This window comes from Dipodomys spectabilis, unplaced genomic scaffold (genome assembly GCF_019054845.1).
Source record: "Dipodomys spectabilis isolate Male_0828 unplaced genomic scaffold, ASM1905484v1 ptg000024l, whole genome shotgun sequence".
In the NCBI taxonomy this organism is placed as follows: domain Eukaryota; kingdom Metazoa; phylum Chordata; class Mammalia; order Rodentia; family Heteromyidae; genus Dipodomys; species Dipodomys spectabilis.
In genome coordinates, this window is record NW_024870701.1 from 17,390,893 (window position 1) to 17,400,296 (window position 9,404).

A 9,404-nucleotide genomic window follows, 5' to 3' on the forward strand; every position below is an offset into this window, starting at 1 on the left:
TATTTAAAGAATAGAATACTATATGACTTCAGAAAGAATAAAAGATATGGGATGGGTCACACTAATGGAGAGAGGAAGGATAAGCAAATGAAGTTATTATATTCAATGGACATTATGTAAAAATTGAATAATGTAACTTGAGGGGAGGGATGGAAGGAGGAAAATGGGGCAGAACAATGGGAGGGGTGAAATTGATCAAGAGACCCTGCACTCATAACAGGGAGAAAATGAGGGAAGGGGTGCATTGTTCAAAAAGAAATGCATTCATTACCTAATTTATATAACTGTAACCCTTCTGTGCATCGCCGCTGTAATACAACATTTAAAAATGGGAGACACTGTACTCATAACTTGATTTCTGGAATTGAAACCTCTTTTTACAACTACTTAATTTAAAAAATAAAGTTATAAAACAGAGACTAAAGGGTAGCTGGATATAAAAACCAGAAATAACTCTAAAATCATAATATTAACATAATAAAAACTTACTTAGAATATTTGGATACTTGGAAACTTAGATACTTAACACCTGGTTACCTCTACAAAATATGCAAGAAAATGACACAGTATACCACTTTAAAAAGTTCTAACAAGGAGAAAACCAACAAAGAAATGAACACCAAGAAAGTGATTACCATATAAGTCAAGGTAGTAGTTTCTTTCAGGCGGTTTCTTTGCATTGTCTATTTCTTGACTTGAAAAGAAAAGGAAGGCTTTTAGAGGCAAATATATTTATACGTTACTGAATTACGTATTTTATGTATTCCATATGTTTTACTTCATAACCCAAATGAATCAACAAAAATAAGGGAAACATACATAATATTTTATGGAGTGAACTTTTCTCTTTCAACTAACTAATTGGAAAAGGCTGATGCCTTGGAGTAGAACCACTAATCTTGTGGCATTATCTTCCCTAATGACATGAGATAAATGAGGCTCTTCTCTACTGCACTTTCAGATACACAAAATGGTCTTACAAATGTTGGGAGGAAAAGAAGAATTTTCATTCTCTCCTAGGTTTTATTTGAAAGTTAGGTTGTTCATGAAACAGCCATGAGACATTTGCAAGCGGATCTCAAAGGTAGGTCATGATTCAGACCCTTGCTGCCTTGATGGCGTCTCTTTAATTAACAAAGCAGAGGCTCTAATGGAGAGTCCTCTGAGTGCCACAGCAGTTAATGGTCTGTTAGCATTTCATTTTAAAGGCCTGGGGATAGAGGGCTTAACCCAGGAAAGGGGCCTTGAAAAACAAATTAGAAACCACAAAATGATTAGGCTCCTTAAAAATAGTTCTATGTAAAGCAATAAAAGCAAAACAAAACAAAACAAAAAACCCACTAAAGGTCTTAATTTACATCGCTTACGCTTAGAAATACTCATTTGTTCCAATACCAATTTCTTCTTTCTGATATGGTCAGTTATCAAAAAGAAAATATTGAAAAGAAATCAGTTTTAGTCGTATGTTGTTATTTCAACACGATAGTGAACTCCTTTCTTTGAAAAACAATTAATTCCTTTTAAAGATGCTCACAATTGGTTTGATCAAATAACATTTTATTATATCTGTATTTCAGCTTACCCTCCTCTTGCAATTCTAGAGGATCATTTTAGTGGGTACAGTAAAAGTTAAAGACCCAAAAGACATGACTCCAGTGGAAAATACCCAACAACTAAGCAACTTTCCATATGGGAGTGTAATGAATCAGAGGAGACTAAAGCCTTACAAAGAAAAGGATTATTTTGATTTATAGGAAAACAGTTCTCCTAAAAATGTATATACGTATGCATGTCCAAGATGAAGAAACCACTGACCACCAACCCACCATTTCATCCTTTGAAACAAAACCCAGGTGAGAAAGTAATTTCCTAGAGAGGAAAAAGAACCTAGCTAATAAAAGAGATATCATGTAGCTGCTACATATGCCAATGTTACTTTCTTTAATGGCAATACCACAGATACCTCCTGATCCTCTCTCATGGTTTAATCCATTTAGATGTAGATTAACTAGCAACAGGTAAAGCCAGGCTTGACAGTTTTTCTGACCCTTCAGGGGCAGAGAGAACATTTTCAGGTAAGATTTTTAATGAACAAGACCTGAAACCTTCAGGAGTAATGAACACTCTATGGCTTGATTTGAATTATTCACCTGAATCTCTTGAGATTAGACCCTGAATTCCCTAAATTCATTTACCTTGTGTCATTCTTTAGTGGTTGGTTGTCTTTTTGAATGTCAAAATAACTTGCAAGCAAAAGTGATGCAAGTGAAATTTTTATGTTTTGTTTTTATTTTTCCTTCTATAATTTTTGAAATTCTATAATGATTGTAGGGAAATTTTTACTTATTTTTTTACTTTTTAATATATTTTTTAATTAAAAAGACACTGTACAAAGGGAATACAGTTACATGAGTAAGGTAAAGAGTACATTTCTTATTGAGCATTGTTACCTCCTCCTTTGTTTTTCCCCTACCTTCCCTTCCCCTCCCCACCTCTCCAACTTCTCCTAGCCCCTCCAGCCCCAAGCTGTAAAGTTCATTTTCAACATAGTATCTTGTACAACTCATTGTTACAATGAGTCAACCTGTATCCTTTTTTAAACATTTTGTTATTTCCCTTCCACTTCCCAAATTAGAAAAATGTATATAAAAGATGCAGGGCACCCGTATTAAATACAGTGAAAACAGGGGGATACCATGGGGGAAGAACATACAAAAGAAACAAAAAAAATCACACAGTACATTATAAGTACATTAAGAACAACTGCAAGAAAGATAAAACCTCTTGTGTCCCTATCTTGGGGTTCACTTCACTTAGCATCATTTTATATGGTCCTCTGTACATAGCTTTTAACTTTTTCTGCATGTCCTAGACATATACTAGTTATTGCAAATAAGGGAAACCATGGGACCTATGTTTCATTGGGCCTGGTTTACTTCACTTAATATAATTTTTTCCAAGTCTTTCCATTTCCTAACAAATGGGGCAGTGTCATTCTTTCTGATGGAGGGATAGAATTCCATTGTGTGTGTGTGTGTGTGTGTGTGTGTGTGTGTGTGTGTGTGTGTGTATCACAGCCTTATTCATTATAGCTAATATACGGAGCCAACCGAGATGCCTCTCAGTAGATGAATGGATCAAGAAAACGTGGTATATATGTAGGGAAATTTTTAAATGGTAACTCAGACAAAGTGAAAACCACTGCCACAGGTTGGCTTTGTCTACATTGACATTTATGCTTCTAGTATAAACTCAGCAGGGTCTGCTAAGAAAAAAAAATACCTGGATTGGTTCTTTGAATTTCCTTGAATCCAATGTTTTCTTTTATCTACTATGTCATGAGACAAGTTTGTCTCACAAAGGCTGTGGGAGAGAGAAGCAAGAAGGGAGAGACATTAATTGACTTTGAGGATGCTCTGAGAAGTGACTATGGGTGGCTGGAACAGAGGATGCTGGGTTGCGATGAAGGATAAAGGCACAGCTAGTCTATGATTTGAAGCGTATGGTAGAATGCATTATCATGGAACATCAGTACAACAGTGGGTGAGAAAGCATTAGGAATTTAAAAAACCACAGCAAGGGATGCATATTTACATATTTTAATGAAAACAAATTATCTCTCCTGAAAGTAATTAATTGTGAAATTATTTAATTATGTGGCAGTAGTAAGAAAGAAACACTGTTTGAGGTATTTCAGCAAATTCCATTTTTAAGTAAACAATTATTTGTGTCTAGATTCTTTATTAATTAATTCTTTGCTGAAATCTCGGGATGTCAAGCCATTTTCCCCCACTAGTTCTACACAAAAATGTAGCAATTATGTAATTAGAAAGAAATTGCTCTTGTGGGTTTCATTCAGTTTTGAAATAAGCATTTGGAAACTAGTGGAGAAAGGAGATACAATGGAGTTCCTGAGAAATAGAGCCTTGACTTTGAAATATTTATTCAAGCAAAACTCTCATTGACTGCCATGTCTATTTCTCAGCACGCCTGGAGAAAAATAAACAGAAATATAGAATCCAATATTTGGAAGTAAACCTACAAATTATCTAATCCAGTTTCCTACACAATGCAGCAAGTTTCCCCACCACAATGCTATCAGGTCACTGAGTTTTGACTAAAACAAAACATGTTACCTCAGAAATGCACTTCTTCACAACAGTTTTGTGACAGCTCACAAATTTGGGCATTACATTAATTTCTGTCTTCTCATAGCACAGGGTATATCTAACTAGATTTCAACTTCAGATCCCTCAAACATTTGCACACGGTGATTATTTTGTCCAAATATATCTTCTCTGATTCAGACTGAACATTTCTGTAACTCTCCAGGATTCCGGAGGTAGCACAATCTACCTACCAATTATTGTTCCCAATGCTGTTATTTGAAAGAGTTTCAATGTATGATCATTTCCAAGCTTGGCTCCAGAATGGAAATGGCAACAAATCTATGTACTGTAAGTCACATCTTTTGCTTTTTCTTGGGCTCCTACAGTAAAGGATACTCACTAATCATATGAATGCCACAGCCAAATGACTGATGTTATTGTTACCACTATTTTATCAGGGTGTGATCACAGTTAGAAGACTGCTCTGTGCCAGTTACTCTTCAATGGGAAAGAAGAATTATAAATACCTTAAAGGATTTCTGTGAACTACAGACAAGTTAATATCTGGAAAGTGCTTAAAACAATGCCCAACTCAGTAAGTGCTTTAAGTGTTCATTAAATAAGTGGCTGAATCAAGGACTTTATATTAAATTTCACAAGTTTGCTTTGGGCCAGTTGTTCTGCTTTATTTTTCTTGTCTATTTAATAGAGTGAGTTTTTTGTTAGAAGGGATATCAAGAGGATGGAATATAAGAATTTTTTTTAAAAAAAGAGCTGCTCTATGTGTGGCTGGAAATATGGCTCAGCCTCACATGTGGCTGGAGTAAATTTAGCCCTATTTTGTACAACATGTCTCTCCAGGAAGAGTCTGTGGAGGCATGAAATACTAAGAAAACAATAGAAATATGTTCTTTCTGCCTATTTTGGTCATGAATTGTCCCTGAAAAATCTATTTAAAAACCAATTAGAAGTTTTAATTACCTTTACAACTTCTGTACTACCTATATTTGAGTATTGTCTGCAATAGAGAATTTGCTACTTTGGGGGAAAATCCATCCTAGCTCTAGACAGTTATTCTAGAAAAATTTCTCTTGATTTAAGCCTATAACATACTCTGATAACTACTTTAGTTTTACTCCTCAAGCTTTAGAAGTCACACTTACCATTTCTTGAAGTATGTAAATATATCTGTCATAATCCCTTGAGTATTTTATTTTCCAGGAGATGGGATCAGCCCCATTTCTTTCATAATTTACATTATAATTTCAAGTACCCTTACTATCTAAGGTTTTGATTTCTTTCTAATGTGTAAGCCACACTTGTATGGTAGAGGAAAAGATAAAGAGGAATATATCTTAAATATGAGTTCACATTTATTGGTGTATTTGTGCTTTGGATAGTGCCCATAACAAGAAATACCTAAGACTTTGTTGCTAGAATTTGTTATACTTTTCTGGGACAGAAATTTATAACAGATGTCATAAATTAAAGAGTTTACGGAGTTCATTCTGGGTTAGGGAGTGAGCTTTAACCCAAAGGATAAATGTCACTATAATACATACCAAAGATAAGATATTGCGAAGATGAACGAAAGACTGGATTTAGATAGCAACAAAGTAAAGGATGAACTGGAGCTTCCAGAAGCTGGAATATGTTCTCCCCGAGGCTTCTTTAAGAAACCATGATATCTTAATGGTATTGGTAGCATCTAAAACTGTGAGAGAATCATATCTTTCCACTTAAGTCATGGAATTGTGATAATTTCTAACAGCAGTTCTAGTAAACTAAAATAGGTTTGATATCTAAAACATAGGGGATAAGAATAATTATAAGATATTATTGAAGAACAGATATTATTCAATAAAATTACTTGATTTTCTATGATAACTATATTTTTAAATGTAAAAAGTTTTATTTTTAATTGACACTATATTTATTTATTTATATTTATGGAGTGCTGTGAGATGTTCCTATTTGTATATATTACCTAACCATTGGTAATTGGTAATTGGTAACCATTGGTAATTACCTAACCATAAGGTAATTGCTATATCAGTCACATCATAAAATTATCATTTCCTTGAAAGGAGAATTCAAAAATTCTCTTTTTTTGGCTATGGGAGGGATGGGTAAGAATGTTGAAAGGGATGACATTTTACAGATTGATTTTATTCATAAACTGCTTTGTAAAATGGCAAATCCTTTGAACAACTACTTAAAGATAATATCTATTTAAAAATAGTTAATACAATACTATTAACCATAGTCACATTGGTGTGTAATAGAACACCAGGACATATTCTTTCTACCTGGTTATAACTTTATTCATTGGCCCAATCACTCTCTAATTCTAATCCCTCAATTTCTGGTAATCACTTTTGACTCTCTACTTGTATGAGATCTGCTAGTTTAGTTCCATCATGCAGTAAGATCATTCAATATTTGTCTGTTTTACTTGACCATTTCATATACTGTGATTATTATTGTTGATATTCATCTACTTTGTCACAACTGCAAGATAGATTTCATTCTCATATATGGCCAAACTGTATTTTATTGTGTATGCATACCACAATTCGCTTATCCACTCATCAGTCCAGAGGCACTTAGGTTGCTTTTGCACTTTGCTATTGTGAATAAGGCTGCATTAAACTTGTAACTATGGACACCTTCACACACAGATTTCACTCTCAGTAGTGAGATTGATGGGTCAGACAGCAATAATGCTTGCAATTTTTTGAGGGAAATACATGCTGATTTCCATATGATTACAATTTATGTTCCACCATTTGTATTGCATGTGATAATTCCTTTCTCTGTCTCCATATCGTTAGTTAATTTATTTTTACTTTTAAGGTTACGGTCAATTAGTATAAGTTGTTGTTTCATTTTAATACTCATTTTCCTGGTGACTAGTAACACTAAGTCTTTTATTCTTCATATTTTTTGCCATTTACATGTTTGATATTGAGAAAGATGCATTGTCTTTCATTTTAATCAGATATTTTCCCTTTTTTGTTTTCTTTGAATTGAGTGCTTGAGTTTTTTGTTTTTTGTTTTTTTTACTATTGTGGCTACTCAACTTTTTAAATATATAGTTTGCAAATAATCTTTCCATTCTTCACTTTGTCTCCTTTCTCATTTTTCTCTGTTGATCATTTTCTTTTCTATAAGGAACCTTTTGGGTTTAACTTAATTTTATTTTTATCACTGTAGTTTTTGGGACTATATAATATCATTAGTTACTAAACTATATAAGTATATAGATTTTTAGTTTTCAAGGTATCTGAAATTTTTTGCCCAGACCAGAATATGATTTATATTAGCAATTGTATCATTTTGCATCTTACATTTATCGATGCTGAATAATATATATATATATATATATATATATATATATATATATATATATATATATATATATACCTACATATGTGTATATATAAAAAGACAAAGAGAGAGGAGAGGGAAAGGAATCAAAATTTCATTATTCTGTATGTCAATATACTATTTTTCTAGCACTGTTTACTAGATAGACTTTTAAAAAAAAAATAAGTTGTTTCTTTTTTTTTTTAACTATTTATGTGGTACTGTGGAATTGAACCCTGGGTCTTATACATGCTATGCAAGTGCACTATCACTAAGCCATATTCCCAGACCCTAAATAGACTATTTTCACTTCATTCTATATTCTTTGTGTTTTACTGAAAATCTGTTTTGTGGATTTCTTTTTTTTTTCCTTTATTTTTCTTTTCAGTTTTTTCTATTCTGTTCCATTGGTTTATGTTTATTTTTATGCTACTATTATGTCTTGGTTATTATAGTTTTATAGTATGTCTTGAGGTTGAGTAATGTTTCCAGATTTTTGTCATGATAGTTTTTTGTTCAAAATTATTTGAGCAATTTGAGGTTGTTCGTTGTTTCACACAAATTTTGAAATTTTTTCCTCCCCATTTCTTTTTTTTTTTCCTCGCCATTTCTATGAAGAAAACCACTAGTGTTTTTGATACAAATGGCACTGAGTCTGTATTAATTGATTCTGTTTGTGTCATATTGATATAGAACTAAATTAAAGGTTCCAATTAATTAACATGAAATATTATTCCAATCATTTTTGTATTCACATTTTTCACCATTTTTGGGAGCTTTTGGTATATAGACCTTTCCAGCTTCTAGGTTAAATTTGTTCCTAAGCATTTTATATTATTCTTGTGGCAAAAAGCAAGAAGTACATATTATTTATCCCACCCTAGGCCCACTGAATCAGAGTATCTGTATGAGGGGCCAACAGAATTTTTGTTGCATTCTCTCCTTTAAGTGATTCTGATGCCTGGTACAATTTGAAATTACTGGTTTCCATTGCCTTTCAAGATTTTCAACCCTGAGATTTTTATTCTAAGAGATGGAGGAAATGGACAAAGCACTTACTCAACAACAAATCTATAACTGATTAAGAATGTGAACAGAGAATCATGTCAGCACTGCCAGCAAATTCCATAGAGGCCATATTGTTTCTCTAAGCCTGGATAATCATGCTCAATCATGTATATTCACTTTAAGAGGATTCTTCAAGTGGAAAATGTTCCTGAAAGGTTTAAACATGGTGAATGATCCCAAACTCATCATTATGTCTTGGGAGTAAGGGCCACTAAGAAGATTGTATAAAAGAAAATTAAAAAGAGACAAGAGGTGGCATTATTGACATAGGTAAAATTGAAATAACTACATCCAGGGCAAAGTAACTAGTTTGGAGAAAAGAGGAACATTTTGCTATTATACAATTTATGATATTAATATTAGAGAAATCAACTTTAAAAAATAGCTTTAACTATATATAAGCCCCCTCTATATAGTATTTTTAAAATACAAATGTATTTTTAAAAACTTAATGCAGACAAGCCATTAAAAAAAAGAATAAAAAATGAAGAAAGTATTTGGGAACTTGGATCTCAGAAGAAAAGCAATTTTAGTCATTTAACTCTCTTCAAATTCTGGAAAGCATCAGCATCTTTATCCTGAAGGATAACAGGTATTTGCCTTGCATAGAATTGTAACTAGAGTGCTTTTGATATGGAGATTATTGTGACTGGTAACCTGGTACCTATTTATTGAATGTATCTCACTGGGGCAAGATGTTTTTTAAAATTCTATGTGAAAGGAATGAAGACATTATAATCTCAATCTCATTTTTAAAATTTAAGCAATTTGTTGACTGACATGAAGAAATGCAATTATCTGGATTGAAGAAAAGATTTACTTAGCCACAAATAAGGATCTATTCTGGGAAATATCTCA